Consider the following 19,857-nt stretch of genomic DNA (forward strand, 5'->3'; position numbering starts at 1 on the left):
AGTGCCACCTACCAATGCCAGTCAGTGCCGCCTAACAGTGCCATATATGAGTGCTGCCTTTCAGTGCCCATCAGTGATGCCTGTCAATGCTCATCAGTGCCACCTACCAGTGCCTCCTCATCATTGCTGCCTATCAGTGTCCATCACTGCAGCACACATCAGTGAAGGAGAAAAATCACGTATTTACAAAATGTTATAACAGAAACAAAGAAAAAACTTTTTTCTCAAAATGTTCAGTGGTTTTTGGTTTGTTTAGCAAAAAATAAAAAGCCCAGAGGCGATTAAATACCACTAAAAGAAAGCTCTGTCTCAAAGAAATTATAAAAACTTCATATGGGTACAGTGTTGCATGACTACGCAATTGTCATTCAAAGTGTGACAGCGCTGAAAGCTTAAAAATTGGCCTGGGCAGGAAGGGGGTATAAGTGCCCTGTAGGCTATTGGTTAAACAAATCAAAGACCTATTTTTGCTCACGAATGAAAAGCAAATGTAAAAACGGACAAATGGTCCATTTTTGCATTGGTAGTGAATGTAAAAAACTGATGTAAGCTTCATCTGTCTTTTCTTTGAACAAATGTGACTGAACTGATGAAACGAATTGTCCGCATGTGTAAAAGGAGCCTTACAGGAGTTGGACAAAATTATGGAAACACCAGGTAAAAGAAGGAAATCATTACCCAATATGGTGTTGGACCGCCTTTGGCATCCAAGACGGCCTGAATTCTCCTGGTAATTGACAAAATTAAGTTTTGGATTGTGGAAAATGGAATATCATACAAGTATTCATGGAAAAATTGTTCCAGTCCTCACAGAGATGCCGGAGGCAGAAAACCAGCCTGAAACTTGTTTTCCAAAATTGACCATAGTGACTCTATAATATTGAGGTCTAGCGACTGCAGCGCCCAGGGAAGGTGCAAGTCTTCGTTTTCATGCTCATCAAACCACGATTTGACACCAGCTGTGTAAATCAGAGCGTTATCGCCTTGGTAAATGGCGCTGTCTTAAGGAAACAAGGTCTGCACCATGGGGTTCACATGGTCAGCCAAAATTTGAACATAGTCGCCAGCAGTGACTCTTCCTTTCAAGGTGATGATGGGGCCTGCAGAATACCAAGATAGAGCTGCCCAAACCATGATTGCACCGCTACCATGCTTTACACATGCTTGGCACAAGACAGTCCTGCTCATAAGCTTGGGGCAGTATTTGCTACACATAAATGCGTCCGGTGGTTGAGAACAGTGTGAAGCTGGATTCATTGGACCATATTACAGTCTTCCATTGATCGATAGTCCACAATTTTCAGGTGTTGCCCCACTCTCTCCTCTTCTGAGCATTAGTGGTTTGGCAATCGCAGTTCTCCCCTGAATGTTTTGCTTATGGAGTTCCCTCCACACAGTTTTTGTGGAAACGGGCTTTGGAAGACTGGGATTGAGCTCTGCAGTCACTTTTGCAGCAGTTGTTTTCTTATTCCGGGTCACAATCCTATGCAATGTCCTTTTGGTCAGCTGACCATGTCGTCTGCACTTGTTTAACATACGATGGTTTCCCGGAAACTGTATATACCATCATAACCTTTGACACTGTACCTCATGACATCACAAATTAGCAACTTCAGTCACAGAGGCACCAGCTAAGCAGACACCAACGGACATCTTTGAAGCTCAGTAAGCTTTGACATGACTCCGTATTACTAGCGATGCATGACAACAGTGAGGCCCCCATCTCTTACCTAGGTGTCTCATCAGACAGCGGAAGTAAAAGTATGTTGCATCACTTTCAATGCAAAACATTTTCATTTTTGCACCTGCAAATCAGTGTTTCCATATTTTGGTCCAAGCCCTGTAGCTATGCTTGAGATGCTACTATAATATCGATTACGTATTTCCAATCTGGCTCCTTACCACTAAAAGCCTCGCAGTCATCTCACCCTCAATGACCTCTGATGCAAACATATTCAAATCTTTGCAGTCCAGTGCCAGACACCTAACAGAAGCCAGGCATAAAATACTCTCTTCCCTCCATGACTCCTTACATAAACAAATCCGCCCAACGTTCGGGTACACAGTCTCCTCAGACCTCATATCTGCAATACTGGCGGGTAAAAAGAAAAGGTGAAAGACTACAAGTCCCGTGATGCTTTGCCCTCCATTCAACCTTGTCTTCCGGTTGGGCTTCTTTGGACAGGTAGGACTTCCGGTGATGTCAGAGGGAGAGACTGAGAGCCTGAGGACACAGAGAAATCGGTGAAAGGGAGGAGGCGAAGTGGGAGCTGAAGAGAGAGACAGACCGGGACTGAGAATCAGGTGAGAGAACCTCATGAGGGAACTTTACCGACACTTCCCGCCATCCTCACTTAGACGGTGCAATCCTTAGACTGGCATGGTGCCAGGGAGCCGGTATGTATGTATGTATGTATGTGTGTCGGTGATGTGTGTCCTGTTCTATGTATGGACTGTGCGGGGACAGTGTCAGGACTTCTCCCCTCCGGGATCCTCACAGCTCCCTCCTCCACTCCGGTCTGTCTTCTCTGCTTCTAATGGGAAGAGTTTGTCTGGAGTCCCCTTCATACTGAGCTACAGGGACACAAGACATTCACACCAGAGGGAAAGTTGGCTGACCTCCATCCACCAGATGGCCATCTACCGGTCTATGAGGACCGCCTATCATGGTGGGCAGCTTTCACCTATGGACTTCTAAGTGGCCCTTTCAGTGTTTGTGCTCTGAGTCAATGGGTTGGGTTTAGAGCAGACTTTCACAACTTTGTTTACATGGAGGAACCCTTGAAATAACTTTCCGGTGTCAGGGACCCCCTGCTAATAACTAGTATATCTTCTGCGTATGGTACATTAGTGTGATGGTCAGTGGGAAGAGTGCTCCTTACATCTGTGACCATTTGGAAGAATCCTTTCAACAGATAGCTAAACTATCCGAGAGGCAGAAGTTGCTCAGGGAACCCCTAGTAACCTCTGGAGGAACCCTTGAAATAACTTTCTGGTGTCAGGGACCCCCTGCTAATAACTAGTATATCTTCCACTTTTGGTACATTAGTGTGATGGTCAGTTGGAAGAGTGCTCCTTATATCTGTGACCCTTGGGAAGAATCCTTTCTACAGATAGCTAAACTATCCGAGAGGCAGAAGTTGCTCAGGGAACCCCTAGTAACCTCTGGAGGTACTCTTGAAATAACTTTCCGGTGTCGGGGACCCCCTGCTAATAACTAGTATATCTTCCGCATATGGTACATTAGTGTGATGGTCAGTGGGAAGAGTGCTCCTTACATCTGTGACCATTTGGAAGAATCCTTTCAACAGATAGCTAAACTATCCGAGAGGCAGAAGTTGCTCGGGGAACCCCTAGTAACCTCTGGAGGAACCCTTGAAATAACTTTCTGGTGTCAGGGACCCCTTGCTAATAACTACTTGAGAGGCAGAAATTGCTCAGGGAACTCCTGGAAACCTCAGGATGAACCCTGGTTGAGAGAATGGTTTAGACAGTAGAATGTTCTATATAAGGCTGTGTTTTCCATAATGGTCACACTACAGTACAGGCTGATGTAAGTGAAAGCGGTATTAATTTCAAAAACAAAAATGTAATATGTTGCAGCTTACCATTCATTAGATGTGGTGCATGCATTAGTTTTCTTTTTTTAGGCTTTGCACCTCTGTTTTCACTTGGTGATCTAACCAGTCACACAGCACCTGAGTTAGAGCATCCGCACTTTGGATGAAGGAGTACATGGGGCACCTTAGACAGCAGAATTGTCAGTCTGGGGGGAGGGGAGTGTTAGATGGACTAGCAGATATAAATACACTAACAAACTCAAGTCAAACTCCAACTAACACGTTCTAAGCAGTTACAGCAAAATGTTTTGTTCCTTTTGGCCCCCTGCCAGTGTTTAAAGGTTTGTCTCATCTCTGTAAATGATACAGCTGCAAGAGAGCTTGATCTGTTGAAAAACAACAAATGTACTGGCTGGATTACCAGATGTAAATAGAAGAAAGCCTATAAAAGAAAACTAATATGGCCATCACATCTATGAATTGATAAGATGCAATATAATAAATGTTTAATAATGGCTTGAAGATTTTTAACGAAAACAGATCGGAAGCACTGTGACTACTAGAGAATATTTATTCTCAGTGACCCATGTGACTACTTCCAGTACAGATTAAAAGTGATGCTAAACAATATTCATATGCTTCACTGCATGGATTGTCTACTTGTTTTTTTCTAGGGTGCGGACTATGCTCATACTTACCTGACCTGCAGATCCCACGGAAAATCGCGCTCCCCCACGGTCCAGCGGCGTACTGTTCCTGTCTGTGGAGCACACATTGAACTTGCTGACAGCAGAAACAGTGCATTTACAAGACTGCTGGACTGCAGGAGCAGGGGTGTGGAAATTTTTGAAAAAACTACTTGTCCAGGTACTAAATCGGTGCGCCAATCTACTTGTTCATGACAATCTACTTGTCCTAATAAGAAAACATAAATTTTAACCAAAACTGTATTTATATCTGCTTTAAGTATTGTCTGGGGCTTTTAAAAACAAAAGGGGTTTTATAACGACTTAAACGTTTAAAATTTTTAACATTGCGCTGTTCATCTCCTCCTCCCCTCCCTGCCTCTCTCCAGCACCACCCTCAGGGACCAGCAGGGAAGGAAGAGACCTTGTAGTGTAATGAGCACTGATTGGCTGCTACTCAGGAAAGGGGAGTGTCGGGCTTATCCTTTATCCCTTTTGCTGCCAGAGCTGTTTTTGTATGATTTGCACACATTTAAAAAATCGTTTTAGGCCTGAAGATGACACCACCCCCCAAACATTGTATATTTTTTTAAATCGGAGATCCTAGAGAATAAAATAACGGTAGTTCTAATTTTTAATGTCACACAATATTATCACAAAGGTCTAGGAAACACAAAAATAATAATACACTTAAGTTAATTTTAGGGTAACAAAAAGCAATAAAATATCCAATTTTTTTGTAAAATATAAAAGATGAGATTGCATCGAGTAAATAGATATCCAACATGTCAAACCTTAAAATTGCATGCTGTCATGAAACAGCAACAAACTTTAGTACCCTATATCTTCTATAATTGACACTTTTAAAGCCCCTTATAGGTCATCAGTTTAGCATTACGAATGAGATCTGGTGCTAAAATTATTGCTCTCATTCTGGCGTGCGCGGTTCTAAAAGACCCTGCATGTCTCCCCTGTACTACACTGAATGTAATGCTGTGCACATCTCACCGCATTACATTCTTTCCTGGCCTTAATGACCTGGAATCTGTGGAATGGGGACCTGGAAGTAACGTCACATCACTTCGAGATCACTAGAAGAAGGGGAGGGAAGCAGAGGTGTCTGCTCTCCTCTTCCCTCCCCTATACCACATCCCACGGCACGCACCGAACCAGTCTCGGGCCCGCAGATGTGCAAGCAGAGCCCGGGACATAAAGCGGGGGAGAGGCTGACACTGTGGGCTGTGTGGAATCAATCGGGTGGCAGCGCTGCCTCCCGAATGCTTCCACCTGACAGGTGAGCCCTGCAGCAGAGTTAAAGGCAAAAATAACTACCTGCCCGGCGCCCGGAACTGCATGTTTCGGGCGATAGGAATTAAACATCCCTGAGGAGGCAGGAGCCAAAAGGGCCTGTCTTGTGCGGGGAGGATCGGCAGGTCAGGTAAATATATCTTCAGCGTTCTCTCCCTTAGAATAAAACGAGCATTTGACCCATGCAGTGCCGGCACAGCCCACTGCACAGGCCCAAACTTTTTTTCCCCGGATTTTTGCTTTAAAGAGAACCTAAACCCAATAACAAATGTAACACATTGCAGTCTTCCAATCCTTAGATGTGGCTATCTTACTTTTGTTTCCTCTCAGCTTTTCTCCTTGATCATCACCTGTTGATCTTGCAAGTAACACTTTCAGCCATGTGGTGACTGTGCTGTATTTCTGAAGGAGCTCCTGGTAACCTGGATAGAAAGAAAAGACTGTTTGAGATAACCTTGCAGGGTTGTACAAGACAGCACTGGGTTTCTGGCAGGATTAACAGGTACTTTTATGTGATTATCAAACAGAATACTTTCAAAATTATATTCAACAGACCACAAGGGAGTAAGATAAGTACATTGTCAATGTTTACATGACATAAATCTAGCTGTTAATACAAGGAATGCAGTCCCCTTTTCTCTTTGATACTGTATGTTAGATCCATAACAGCTAAACATTTCATCTCAGGATTAGGAAAGTAATAAAGGCACAAGATGAAATGGTTAATAGGCTAGAAAGAAGTGTGTTCTTTTAGGTCATACTGTGTTTTCAGTTTCTCCCTTTGTCGTAAATGTGGAAGCAGTGAAACTTGGTAGTCTGTGCAAATATAATAAATGCTCCAATGTTTTATCATTAGATTTGGTGTGCGACTTTCATTTCCTGATATAAAATTTCGTAGATCGTGACGTCTTCTTTGTCATATCAAAGGCCTACAAATGGTAGAACTCTTTTACTAATGGAAAATTGCTTGGTTTGACTTTGATCTGAATATGCTGGAAGCAGCCTGGGGCCATAATGCTATATATGCATGGAGTAGTTTATGCAATTGTACACAAAGTTAACTGTCTTCTCTTGGTGTGTCTCTTTGATCTGTATTTGTTCCATTTGTGTGTTTTCATTTGCTTTGTGATTGCCTTCTGGGCTGGCTGTGATGACATTCTCTTTTAGTTGTAGAGCTGTTTGGACTGAAATGCGCTGTATTTTTCTTGGAAGGTGATGATAGTGTTGTGTGTGAGGGCTCATTCAGTTTACTGTATCTGTGCTATTGTGCATTACAGTAAAATAGGTCCGGTGATAATTTAAAGGTGACCTTGCAGTAACTTCACAATCCTGCACAAATTTCCTCGTGCCACAAAATATAGCAGCAGTATCATTTTTCAAAGGAACTGTGCTTTTTATCAGTTAAAAGCAGTCCTTTTACGTTATGCAAACTTTTAGAATGAAATTGTGTACATGCATTCCTTTGCCTATATGAGCTCTTGTTTCTTTAAAATGTTACTAAACCCAGGACCCTGCATTCACTATATCTGGTCTCCCCACAATACACAGAACATGGAAGTGCAATTATTTTAGTACTTATAAACTGCTAAATACCTTTTCTCATCAGCAGTTAGAGCAGTCTTGTGACTTCTATAATTGTCCAGCAGAGCACATGTTAACTTGTAGAAGAAGTTTTCATTCTGCTCTAGGAGGATGCAGAACCCCCGACCTTTGTCTGGACAGTGCTGATTGGCACTGTACTGATCACATGCACTCTCCCAAGACATAAAAACAACCTCTCTAGCAATACACATCAAACTAAACATGTGCAGAGTGACTCTACAGGATATGTCTTATCAGGAGATAAGAGGGGGGCACTGCAAAAAGGGAAGGATCAGAGAAATCAGGATCAAACAGTGCTTTTACACAATGCAGGAGATTAACCTCTTAGGTTCCACAGTGAGTAGAACAAGCATGTTTTTCTGCATATACAGACTGATTTTACTGTTGTGGGTTTTGTAACACTTTAAAGTTCCACTCACACTGTAAAAAAATAAAAGTCAGCAGCTACGAAAACTGTAGCTTCTGACTTTTAAAAAACAGCCACTGACCTGTGGTGTCCTCCCCGCAGCTTATTTCACCGGCCTTCCTGTGTTCTAGGCATCAGCATCTTCAATGTGGGCACCTGGCTGTGACAGCTTGCGGCTTCACAGCCGGGTGCCCACTGCACATGCGCGAGTAGCACTGCGCTTTCTGAATGGCCCCGTAGTCTTCTGGGACCTGTCACGTGTCCCAGAAGACTACGGGGAGGGAGGGTAGGAGGACAAAAAAAATGTAAAAAAAAATGTAGTTGGTTGTATATTTCTTGCTACTACCATAACTTACCACCAAAGAACAACCTAAAATAATTTTTCTTGCTCCTGATGATCACGGCAATACCACATGTGTGTATGTTAGTTGTTGTTTGTACCCGTAGTATGGCCTAGAATCAATAGTGCGTATTTTGCTTTTTTTTTTTTATACTGATGTTAATTTAAAAATTAAATATAATACTGACCCTGGCCTTGACCCAAACACTAACCCCGGTACTGACCTAGATCATACCTTGATTTAGGTATTTTTTTTGTTTTATTTTTTTATTTTTTATTTTTTACAATGTATCTCCTCCATTCAGAAAGAGAAAACTCAGGGGCAGGCTTCACAGTGACTGATCACAGTGATAGCCAATTAGAGGCTATCACAGCAATCGGGTGACCTTGAATCAGGAGTTCTGGGTCCCAGGGTTTTCACTGAGACAGGTACCCAAAGACAGTTACGCAAATCACCGGCCTCCCAGAAAAAAGCCAAATTCCATGGGGCCGCTATTTTGCATACAGGCGGCGTGAAGGAGTTAAGAACGTTCCTACAATTTTCTAATTGTTAGTGGGGTCAGAATGACGTTTGTTTTCATTCACAGAGTCGGGAAAATTTGAAAGAGCAGATTGGAAAACTTTTCTCGATCAAACAAATTTTCAGAAAGTATTTAAAATTTAAAATTGAATGTTAAAAGTAAGTGAAATTTCTCTACAATATTTGTCCATTAATTGAATGTGCAAAGAATCTTTTGTATGAGTTTTCTTATCCAAAAATCAATGTGTATGGCCAGCATAAGACATTTACTAGCAACAGCATGCTTTTTTTTAAATCACCTGTCATGATGGGGTTAAAAAACAGCAGATAATCACTGCTATGAGGGGTTAATTTATACTGTGCATCTGTGAAAGAATACATATTATATACATTATCTCACAGAAGTGAGTCCACCCCTCACATTTTTGTAAATATTTTATTATATCTTTTCATGTGACAACACTGAAGAAATGTCACTTTGCTACAATGTGACGTAGTGAGTGCACAGCTTGTATAACAGTGTAAATTTGCTGTCCCCTCAAAATAACTCAACACACAGCCATTAATGTCTAAACTGCTGGCAACAAAAATAAGTACACCCCTTAATGAAAATATCCAAATTGGGCCCAATTAGCTATTTTCCCTCCCAGGTGTCATGTGACTCGTTAGTGTTACAAGGTCTCAGGTGTGAATGGGGAGCAGGTGTGTTAAATTTAGTGTTATGGTTCTCACTCTCTCATACTGGTCACTGGAAGTTCAACATGACACCTCATGGCAAAGAACTCTCTGAGGATCTGAAAAAAGAATTGTTGCTCTACATAAAGATGGCCTAGGCTATAAGAAGACTGCCAAGACCCTGAAACTGAGCTGCAGCACGGTGGCCAAGACCATACAGCAGTTTAATAGGACAGGTTCCACTCAGAACAGGCCTCTCTATGTGCGACCAAAGGAGTTGAGTGCACGTACTCAGCGTCATATATAGAGGTTGTCTTTGGAAAATAGACGTATGAGTGCTGCCAGCATTGCTGCAGAGGTTGAAGGGGTGGGGGGGTCAGCCTGTCAGTGCTCAGACCATACGCCACACACTGCATCAAACTGGTCTGCATGGCTGTCGTTCCAGAAGGAAGCCTCTTCTAAAGATGATGCACAAGAAAGCCCACAAACAGTTTGCTGAAGACAAACAGACTAAGGATATGGATTACTGGAACCATGTCCTGTGGTCTGATGAGACCAAGATAAACTTATTTGGTTCAGATGGTGTCAAGCGTGTGTGGCGGCAACCAGGTGAGGAGTAGAAAGACAAGTGTGTCTTACCTACAGTAAAGCATGGTGGTGGGAGTGTCATGGTCTGGGGCTGCATGAGTGCTGCAGGCACTGGGGAGCTACAGTTCATTGAGCGAATCATGAATGCCAGCATGTACCGTGACATGCTGAAGCAGAACATGATCCCCTCCCTCCGGAGACTGGGCCGTAGGGCAGTATTCCAACATGATACACCCCCAAACACACCTCCAAGACGACCACTGCCTTGCTAAAGAAGCTGAGGGTAAAGGTGATGGACTGGCCATGTCTCCAGACCTAAACCCTATTGAACATCTGTTGGGCATCCTCAAAAGGAAGGTGGAGGAGTGCAAGGTCTCTAACATCCACCAGCTCCGTGACGTTGTCATGGAGGAGTGGAAGAGGATTCCAGTGGCAACCTGTGAAGCTCTGGTGAACGCCATTCCCAAGAGGGTTAAGGCAGTGCTGGAAAATAATAGTAGCCACACAAAATATTGACACTTTGGGCCCAATTTGGACATTTTCACTTAGAGGTGTACTCACTTTTGTTGACAGCAGTTTAGACATTAATGGCTGTGTGCTGAGTTATTTGGAGGAGACGGCAAGTTTACACTGTTATACAAGCTGTACACTCATTACTACATTGTAGCAAATATTTACAAAAATGTGATGGGTGTTCTCTGGTACTCTCTATATTAAAAATCAAGAAAAGGTTCAGCTTAGGTTCACGTACACTATATTCCCAAAAGTATTGGGACACCCCTCCAAATCATTGGATTCAGGTGTTCCAATCATCTCCATGGCCACAGGTGTAAAAAATCAAGCACGTAGGCATGCAGACTGCTTCTACAAACATTTGTGAAAGAATGGGTCGCTCTCAGGAGCTCAGTGAATTCAAGCGTGGTACTGTGATAGGTTGCCACCTGTGCAATAAGTCCATCCGTGACATTTCCTTGCTACTAAATATTCCTCGGTCAACTGTTAGTGGTATTATAACAAAGTGGAAGCAACTGGGAACAATAGCAACTCAGCCATGAAGTGGTAGGCCACGTAAAATGACAGAGCGGGGTCAGCGCATGCTGAAGCGCACAGTGTGCAGAAGTCGCCAACTGTCTGCAGAGTCAATAGCTAAAGACCTCCAAACTTCATGTAGCCTTCAGATTAGCAGAGCAGCTGCACCCAAGCCTTGCATCATCAAGTGCAATGCAAAGCGTCAGATGCAGTGGTGTAAAGCATGCCGCCACTGGACTCTAGAGCAGCGAAGACATGTTCTCTGGAGTGAAGAATCCTGCTTCTGTATCCGATGGACGTGTCTGGGTTTGCTGGTTGCCAGAAGAATGGTACTTGCCTGACTGCATTGTGCAAATTTTGGTGGAGGGGGGATTATGCTGTGGGGTTGGACTTGGCCCCCTACTTCCAGTGAAGGGAACTCTTAAGGCGTCAGCACACCAAGACATTTTGGACAATTTCATGCTCCCAAGTTTGTAGGAACAGTTTGGGGATGGCCCCTCCCTGTTCCAACATGACTGCGCACCAGTGCACATGCAAGATCCATGAAGACATGGATGAGCGAGTTTGGGGTGGAGGAACTGGACTGGTCCTGACCTCAACCCGATAGAACACCTTTGGGATGAATTAGAGCGGAGACTGCGGGCCAGGCCGTATGTGTGTGTATATATATATATGTATACACACAAATACACACACTCACTGGCCACTTTAGTGCACCTGTTAAATTGCTTGGTATCACAAATTGCTAATCAGCCAATCACATGGCAGCAACTCAATACATTTAGAAATGTAGATGTGATGAAGATGACTTGCTGAAGTTCAAACCAAGCATCAGAATGGGGAAGAAAGGGGATTTAAGTGACTTTAAACATGGCATGGTTGTTGCTGCCAGCTGGGCTGGTCTGAGTATTTCAAAAACTGCTGATCTACAGGGATTTTCACACACAACCATCTCTAGGGTTTACAGAGAATGGTCCACAAAAGAGAAAATATCCAGCGAGCCGCAGTTGTGTGAATGAAAATGCCTTGTTGTCCATTCTGGGACTCCTGCATTTTCCATTTCAGGAGCCCCTACTCCTCCACATGCATTTAACCCACATATTGAAAACTGATACTTTACTTTATATGTTTTGGTCTTTTGATCAAAAGCTTCATCCTTATAATTAAGCTTCCACAACCAAAACGTTTTCAAGCCCACGCAATACAACTGCTACCATGATGTGTGGGTGTGCATTTGGGGGGTCCAAGTTGCATGCTTCTTTTTTCTGAGCCGCACCAGCACACGCTTGGCTCTGTATTGTTTTACCAATATGTGGATTATGATCTTTTCCTCTTCGTCACATTATGATTACAGCCGTGTTGGCCCCTGCATGGGCCACTATTGCCACTATAAACTGTATGTACCTGTCTCATTTACTAATCCTATGTTACATCTTATGGGTTTATTTCTCTGAGCTATATTTGTACAATATTGTTTTCAATAAAGCTCTTCTGGTACCAGAAAATGCCTTGTTCATGTCAGAGGAGAATGGGCAGACTGGTTGCTGCGACATTCAGATGATGGGGTCAGAATTTGGTGTAAACAACATGAAAGAATGGATCCATCCTGCCTTGTATCAATGGGCCAGGCTGGTGGTGTAATGGTGTGGGGGATATTTTTTTGGCACTAGCAAGGTGTACCTAGTAAAGTGGCCACTGAGTGTATATGAATGGTTATCATTGGAAAACATGGATTACGACTTGTCATGTGATTTGATGTCCAAGTGTGAATGGGGTCTAAAAGACTAAACTTCTGTAGCAATTCACAGTGTAGGCTGCAGAAGGGGGACCGATCTGTAAGACATATGTGAACAGAGCCAAAAAGTACACAGGCACCAGGATTTACGTAATTCAGCAAATCTGCATATTGCACATCAATACAGTAAAGTGGTTCTAAAGGCTCAAGGTTTTTTACCTTCATACATTCTATGCATGAAGGTAGAAAACCTTCTCTGTGCAGCAGTCCCCATACTACTCACCTTAGCTCCCTCGCGATCCAGTGCTGTGCACTGGAGTCTCTGCTATCCCGGGACTCCCTTTTCTTATTGGCTGAGACAGAAGCAGGAGCCATTGGCTCCCACTGCTGTCAGTCACACCCAGTGAGCCAATGAGAAGAGAGAGAGAGGGCGGACCGAGCCGTGGCTCTGTGTGTGAATAGACACGTGGAGCAGCGTGTGCCCCCGTAGCAAGCTGCTTGTTGTAGGGGCACCCAGCCCCAACAGGAGGGATGGCCAGTAGCGCCGGCAGGGGATTCGAGAAGAGGAGGTTCTGGATGGCTCTGTGCAAAACCACTGCACACAGCAGGTAAGTATAGACATGTTTGTTATTTTTTATTTTTAAAAAATTAAGCCTTTAGAATCACTTTAAGCACATTAAAAAGGTGATACAAAGAAACAGTATTCTTTCCTTCTTCAACTTATTATCTTGGAAGGTGAGAAGAAAATACTGTAGGCCTTTTTCCCACTGATGGTCCATTCGGGTCCTCCTGTAATTTTTCTCAGGTGGACCCAATCGAACCATCCATAAACCTCTAAGGACCGGCGTGTGTCAGCGGACAAGTGTCCGCTGATGACCTCCGGCATCCGATCTGATCTTGTACGCCAAAAACAGACGGAAATACGTTCCCCATCTGTCCGGCGGATCGAAAAAGGATGACAGGTGGAAACAGACAGGTGTTCCTTTTCCATCCGAAAAGTGGAAGTGGTGGGGCAGACATGGACCTGTCATCCGTCTTCTCAGCGGGGATCAGCGGAGAGATCCTCCTGCTGAGCAGACAGATCCGCCCCGTTTGAAAGGGGCCTAAATGAGATATTTTACACAGAACACTTTATAATGAAGATCTCCAGTAGCAAATTCCATTGTTGGACAGGCCATAAAAATGCATCTTTACCTAAGGCTAGTACTCATAAAGGCTTGAGGTTGTTTAGCACAGAGCCACACAAGATTATTTATGTAAAATCCTTGCACAGATACATGGAAGAATGAATGGGGAATTAAAACAAAAATTCGCCCCCTCCATATAATTGTTTTCTTTTTTTAAACTTGAAAGTTTCTGCTAATGTATTGACTGTTCACTTACATGCCCTTTGAGAATGTACCATGAGTGAGTATGTAATTTACCATGGTCACGCTTTAGCTTTTGAAAAATCTGAAAGACCAAATCATTGCATTTCATGGTCAATTTATAGTTAGCTGTTAGGACATTTTTACTGTAAGGTTTTTTTTTTTTCCTTCAGTATATGTATTTTTACAGAGGTTTGCATTTGCCTGCACCAAACCGTTTTAGTCCTCATGCACACTGGACGTTTTTACAGCTATTGTTTTTGGCTTTTGACGTTTTTTTCTACAGCCAGTAAACCCCCCAGCATGTTATCCTATGTGTCCATGCACACATAGAGTGTAATCCAATGTTTTTTGGCTGGAACAAAAACCCAGAACTAGTGGGTTTCTAGAGGAGTTTTTTAGGTGTAAAAACGCTCTAACACTGAAAAACGCAGTAAAACGCCGCAAACTGTTGTTTTTGGATTTTTTTACCAAAGAAAAATATTTTTCTTTTTTGGTAAAAAAAAACACGAGAAACCGCTGATAAACGCTAATGCAAAAATGCTAAAAAAAGCTGAAAAACTCACTTTTTTAACGTGACTTTACACAGCTAACGTTACCAGTGTTATCAAAACACCCAGCGTGCATGAGGACTTAAAGTTAATCTAGAAACAGGTTGACTTCACATAAGTCCAAACAATTTCTTTTGTCTTTAATGTGATTGATTTTAACCATTGGAGCCCCAGGCCAATTCTAACGTTCCTCTTCTACATGTAAAAATCTGAATTTTTTTTTTGCTAGAAAATTACTTAGAACCCCGAAACATTATATATATTTTTAAGCAGATACCTAGAGAAAAATATGGTGAGTATTGCAATTTTGTATGCGCAGTGAATTTTCGAACACAATTTTTTTGGGAAAACACTTTAATGAAATTCAATGCACAAAGAAATCACACACAATTGTTTGGTAAACTATAAAAGATTGTTATGCTGAATAGATACCTAACACAGTGGTTCTTAACCTTGTTGGAGTTACTGAACCCCACCAGTTTCATATGCGCATTCACCGAACCCTTCTTAATTGGAAAAATAAAATATGATTTTTAAAATTCAAAACATAGGTATATATTTATACATAGGTGCACAAAATGAACAAAACCATTAAGAACAAAGAACAAAACCATTAAAACATGATTTTCACACAAAAACAAAAACATAATAATGAATATTTACTGCACAAATCATATGAGTCGGGTGTGGGTCTTCACCTCCGCCGAACCCCCGAGACTGACTCACCGAACCCCTGGGGTTCGATCGAACCCAGGTTAAGAACCACTGACCTAACATGTCACACTACGGTACTTAACACACTATGTCAAACTACGGTACTTAACATTTTTCATAGACCCTTTAATAGCCTTTACAGGTTACCAGTTTAGCATTATACAGGAGGTCTGTTGGTAGAATTATTGCTCTCACTATAACGTTCGCGGTGATGCCTCACATGAGTGGTGAGAACACGGTTTACATATTTGTGCACGCCCTCATTTCTACACGCGAGGAGGAGGCAATGTAGAAATTTTTTGTTATTTTATTTAAATGGCTTTTTCACTTTTATGGCTGTCACAATGGATGAACAACATCCTGTGTGATAGCTGGAGCAGTGACAGGTCCTCTTTATGGAGCGTCTTTCACCCCAGATCTCTCCTGCCCTTCAAAGCATCAGATCAAACCCAGATTGGATTGATCTGATGCTTTCACAGGCCAGTAACAGTTGGCTTACATTAGACCAAAATAGAAGTGACAAAATACTTGTCACTTCTGATTTCTTAGACCATGGAGCTGATCAGGGACATTCTGGTCCTCCATCATCTCTATGGTCAGTCGGTGGAGCTTTCCCCTCCCGCCGGGGGGACCATCTTCTGCCACATGTAAAAGCGATCCAGTGGCTGAAAAAAAAAGATAGCTGCAGCCATGGCCCTGTTATAACCATTCAAACCCAATGACGAACAAGTATGTCGTTGGGCAGCAAGTGATTAACCACTTGAGCCCCAGAGGATTTACCCCCCTTAATGACCAGGCCTTTTTTTGCTGTTTGACGCTGCACTAATTCAAATGATAATTGCGCGGTCATGCAATGCTGTACCCAAACGAAATTTACGTCCTTTTTTTCACACAAATAGAGCTTTCTTTTGGTGGTATTTGATCACCTGTGCGCTTTTTATTTTTTGCGCTATAAACAAAAAAAACCACGAAAATTTTGAAAAAAAACAATATTTTCTACTTTCAGCTATAAAAAATATATCGTAAACTCAAAGTTAGTTATAAATTTAAGCCAAAATGTATTCTGCTACATGTTTTTGGTAAAAGAAATCCCAATAAGTGTATATTGATTGCTTTGTGTGAAAGTTATAGCGTCTACAAACTATGGTATAGATACTGTAATTTATGCCTTTTTTTGCTATACAGCGCTGCACTAACTCAAATGGTAATTGCGCGGTCATGCAATGCTGCACCCAAACGAAAATTACGTCCTTTTTTTCACACAAATAGAGCTTTCTTTTGGTGGTATTTGATCACCTGTGCACTTTTTTATTTTTTGCGCTATAATCAAAAAAAACACAAAAATTTAGAAAAAAAACAATATTTTCTACTTTCAGCTATAAAAAATATATCGTAAACTCAAAGTTAGTCATAAATTTAAGCCAAAATGTATTCTGCTACATGTTTTTGGTAAAAAAAATCCCGTGCATTAGCGGGAAAACTGGCGCTATCTAGGAGGGGTGCTAACACTATCGGAAGTCACCAGTGACACTAATACAGTGATCAGTAAAAATCTGTTCACTGTAATCAATGACACTGGTGACAGGGCAGTGAAGGGGTTAACTGGGGGGGGGGGCGATCAAGGGGTTAAATGGGATTTCTGGTGCACTAGCGGGCAAACTGGCGCTATCTGGGAGGGGCGCTAACACTATCGGAAGTCGCCAGCGACACTGATACAGTGATCGGTAAAAATTGGTTCACTGACCAGTGACACTGGTGACAGGGCAGTGAAGGGGTTAACTGGGGGGGGGGCGATCAAGGGGTTAAACGGGATTACTGGTGTACTGGCGGGCAAACTGGCCCTATCTGGGAGGGGTGCTAACACTATCGGAAGTCGCCAGCGACACTGATACAGTGATCAGTAAAAATTGGTTCACTGATCAGTGACACTGGCGACAGGGCAGTGAAGGGGTTAACTGGGGGGGGGGATCAAGGGGTTAAGCGGGATTACTGGTGTACTGGCGGGCAATCTGGCGCTATCAGGGAGGGGCTCTAACACTATCGGAAGTCGCCAGCGACACTGATACAGTGATCAGTAAAAATCGGTTCACTGATAAGTGACACTGGTGACAGGGCAGTGAAGGGGTTAACTGGGGGGGATTAAGGGGTTAAATGGGATTACTGGTGTACTAGCGGGCAATCTGGCGCTATCTGGGAGGGGAGCTAACACTATCGGAAGTCGCCAGCGACACTGATACAGTGATCAGTAAAAATTGGTTCACTGATCAGTGACACTGGTGACAGGGCAGTGAAGGGGTTAACGGGGGGGGGGCGATCAAGGGGTTAAACGGGATTACTGGTGTACTGGCGGGCAAACTGGCCCTATCTGGGAGGGGTGCTAACACTATCGGAAGTCGCCAGCGACACTGATACAGTGATCAGTAAAAATTGGTTCACTGATCAGTGACACTGGTGACAGGGCAGTGAAGGGGTTAACTGGGGGGGGGGCGATCAAGGGGTTAAACGGGATTACTGGTGTACTGGAGGGCAAACTGGCGCTATCTGGGAGGGGCGCTAACTCTATCGGAAGTCGCCAGCGACACTGATACAGTGATCAGTAAAAATTGGTTCACTGATCAGTGACACTGGTGACAGGGCAGTGAAGGGGTTAACTGGAGGGGGGGGCGATCAAGGGGTTAAACGGGATTACTGGTGTACTGGCGGGCAATCTGGCGCTATCTGGGAGGGGCGCTAACTCTATCGGAAGTCGCCAGCGACACTGATCAGTAAAAATCGCTTCACTGATCAGTGACACTGGTGACAAGGCAGTGAAGGGTTAACTGGGGGGGGGGGGGCGATCAGGGGGTTAAATGTGTCCTAGAGTGATCTAACTGTAGTGTAGTGCTTGTGTACTCACTTTTTGGATGTCTTCTTCTCTGTCTGGAACGGAATGTGTCCAGGCAGAGAAGAATGACATCATATCCTGCCCTGTGTATTTGTCAACACAGGACAGGATAGGACAGGGACCGATCATGTGATTTCAGCCAGAAATCACTAGCTGAAATCTAATGATTGATCCCTCCTGGATCGAATCGGATCACCCGCGGGTCGGCGGGAGCGCGCGCGCCCCCTGCCGGCGAAAGTGTCGGGAGCGCGGGACCCGTTTTTAAACGTGGTTTTGCGCTCCACTGCCGCCCTGCACACTTATATACACAGTGGCAGGGCGGCAAGCGGTTAAACTATTAAAGCGGTAGTGAACTGCAAAAAAACAAAACAACAAAAATCTTCTTTTTTCAAGTTAAGAGCATAGTGTGCTAGTATGCATCACAGACTAGCACATTATGAAAGACTTTCCTGAAAATGAAGTCCTCCAGTGGAGTGCTGTCTTGGCTCCCCAGGGCTTCTATCTTCACCTGGTCTTACTTCCGGGTTCAGGGGCTGCGGCAGTTTGATTAGCCGGGCTGCGATGACATCACTCCCGCGCATTTTGTACAGGAGCCTCGGCCGTGGAATGTCTCTCTCAATGGACGGCACACCACTCTTTGAGTCTTCTGTGATAGTTGTGTATAAAGCCATTTATTTTCTCCGGTAGTATAACTGCTCATTCTTCTTGGAAAAAAGCCACCAGGTTCTGTAAATTCGTTGCTTGTCTAGCATGGATTTCATATCCACAAACTGGCTCGATGTTAGTCAAGCAATTGTGTTGGCCTCTCCAGAATCTTCTTTTTTTTTTTTCTGCTGCATCTATCAAACAGTTAGTTTGGCCATGTATTTTTGGTCCCTGTCATGTTGGAAAGTCCAATTGTACAGCTATTAGTGAAAATGTTTCTCAAATATTTTTAATAATATATGGCATTAAACTCGCCATCAGAGTTGTCTTAAAGTGTTACTAAACCCACAATAGTAAAATCAGTTTGTATATGTAGTAAAGCATGCTTGCTAAAATCACTGAGCATGAGGGGATACCTGGACCCTATAGAGTTTGCACAGGCAGTCCAACTCCTCCAGGATGGCACCTCAATGCCATTGCCAGAAGGTTTGCTGTGTCTCCCAGCACAGTCTCAAGAGCATGGAGGAGATTCCAGGAGACAGGCAGTTACTCTAGGAGAGCTGGACAGGGCCGTAGAAGGTCCTTAACCCATCAGCAGGACTGGTATCTGCTCCTTTGTGCAAGGAGAAACAGGATGAGCACTGCTAGAGCCCTACAAAATGACCTCCAGCAGGCCACTGATGTGAATGTCTCTAACCGAACATTCAGAAACAGACTTCAAAAGGGTGGGCTGAGGGCCCGACGTACTCTAGTGGGCCCTGTGCTCACTGCCCTGCACCATAGAGCTCGATTGGAATTTGCCATTGAACACCACAATTGGCAGGTCCACCACTGGCGCCCTGTGCTTTTCACAGATGAGCAGGTTCACCCTGAACACATATGATAGACGTGAAAGGGTCTGGAGAAGCCAAGGAGAACGTTATGCTGCCTGTAACATCGTTCAGCTGACTGTTTTGGTGGTGGGTCAGTGATGGTCTGGTGGAGGCGTATCCATGGAGGGACGCACAGACCTCTACAGGCTAGACCAGGGTGGGCAAACTTTTTGACTTGAGGGCCGCAATGGGTTCATATAATGGACCCGGGGGTCGGACCAAGAGTAGATGAATGATGTGTATGTGTCATCCATAGTAAGTATAGTAATATTCCCCCATAGTAAGCATAGTAATTAATCCCGCATATAGTAATTCATCCCCCATATAGTAATTCATCCCCCATATAGTAATTCACCCCCCCTATAGTAATTCACC

At 43.5% G+C, this 19,857-nt stretch overlaps 1 protein-coding gene across 4 annotated transcripts in view; it reads left to right on the forward strand.

Annotated features, from left to right (window-relative positions):
• Window positions 1-2,181: 2,181 nt before the first annotated feature.
• The window catches only part of PHACTR4 (phosphatase and actin regulator 4), a 134,883-nt gene continuing 117,207 nt past the window's right edge, over window positions 2,182-19,857 (forward strand). For 2 of the 4 annotated variants that reach the window (XM_089686259.1, XM_089686262.1), the window contains exon 1: window positions 2,182-2,304. The gene's annotated coding sequence lies outside the window, so the exon portion shown is untranslated. Of the gene's footprint in view, window positions 2,398-5,884; window positions 6,057-19,857 lie in introns of all 4 variants that reach the window. The other 2 variants (XM_089686260.1, XM_089686261.1) reach the window with 2 other exon arrangements.

This window comes from Staurois parvus, unplaced genomic scaffold (assembly GCF_062004578.1).
Source record: "Staurois parvus isolate SC_StPar_1 unplaced genomic scaffold, SC_StPar_1.0 ptg000394l, whole genome shotgun sequence".
NCBI lineage: Eukaryota > Metazoa > Chordata > Amphibia > Anura > Ranidae > Staurois > Staurois parvus.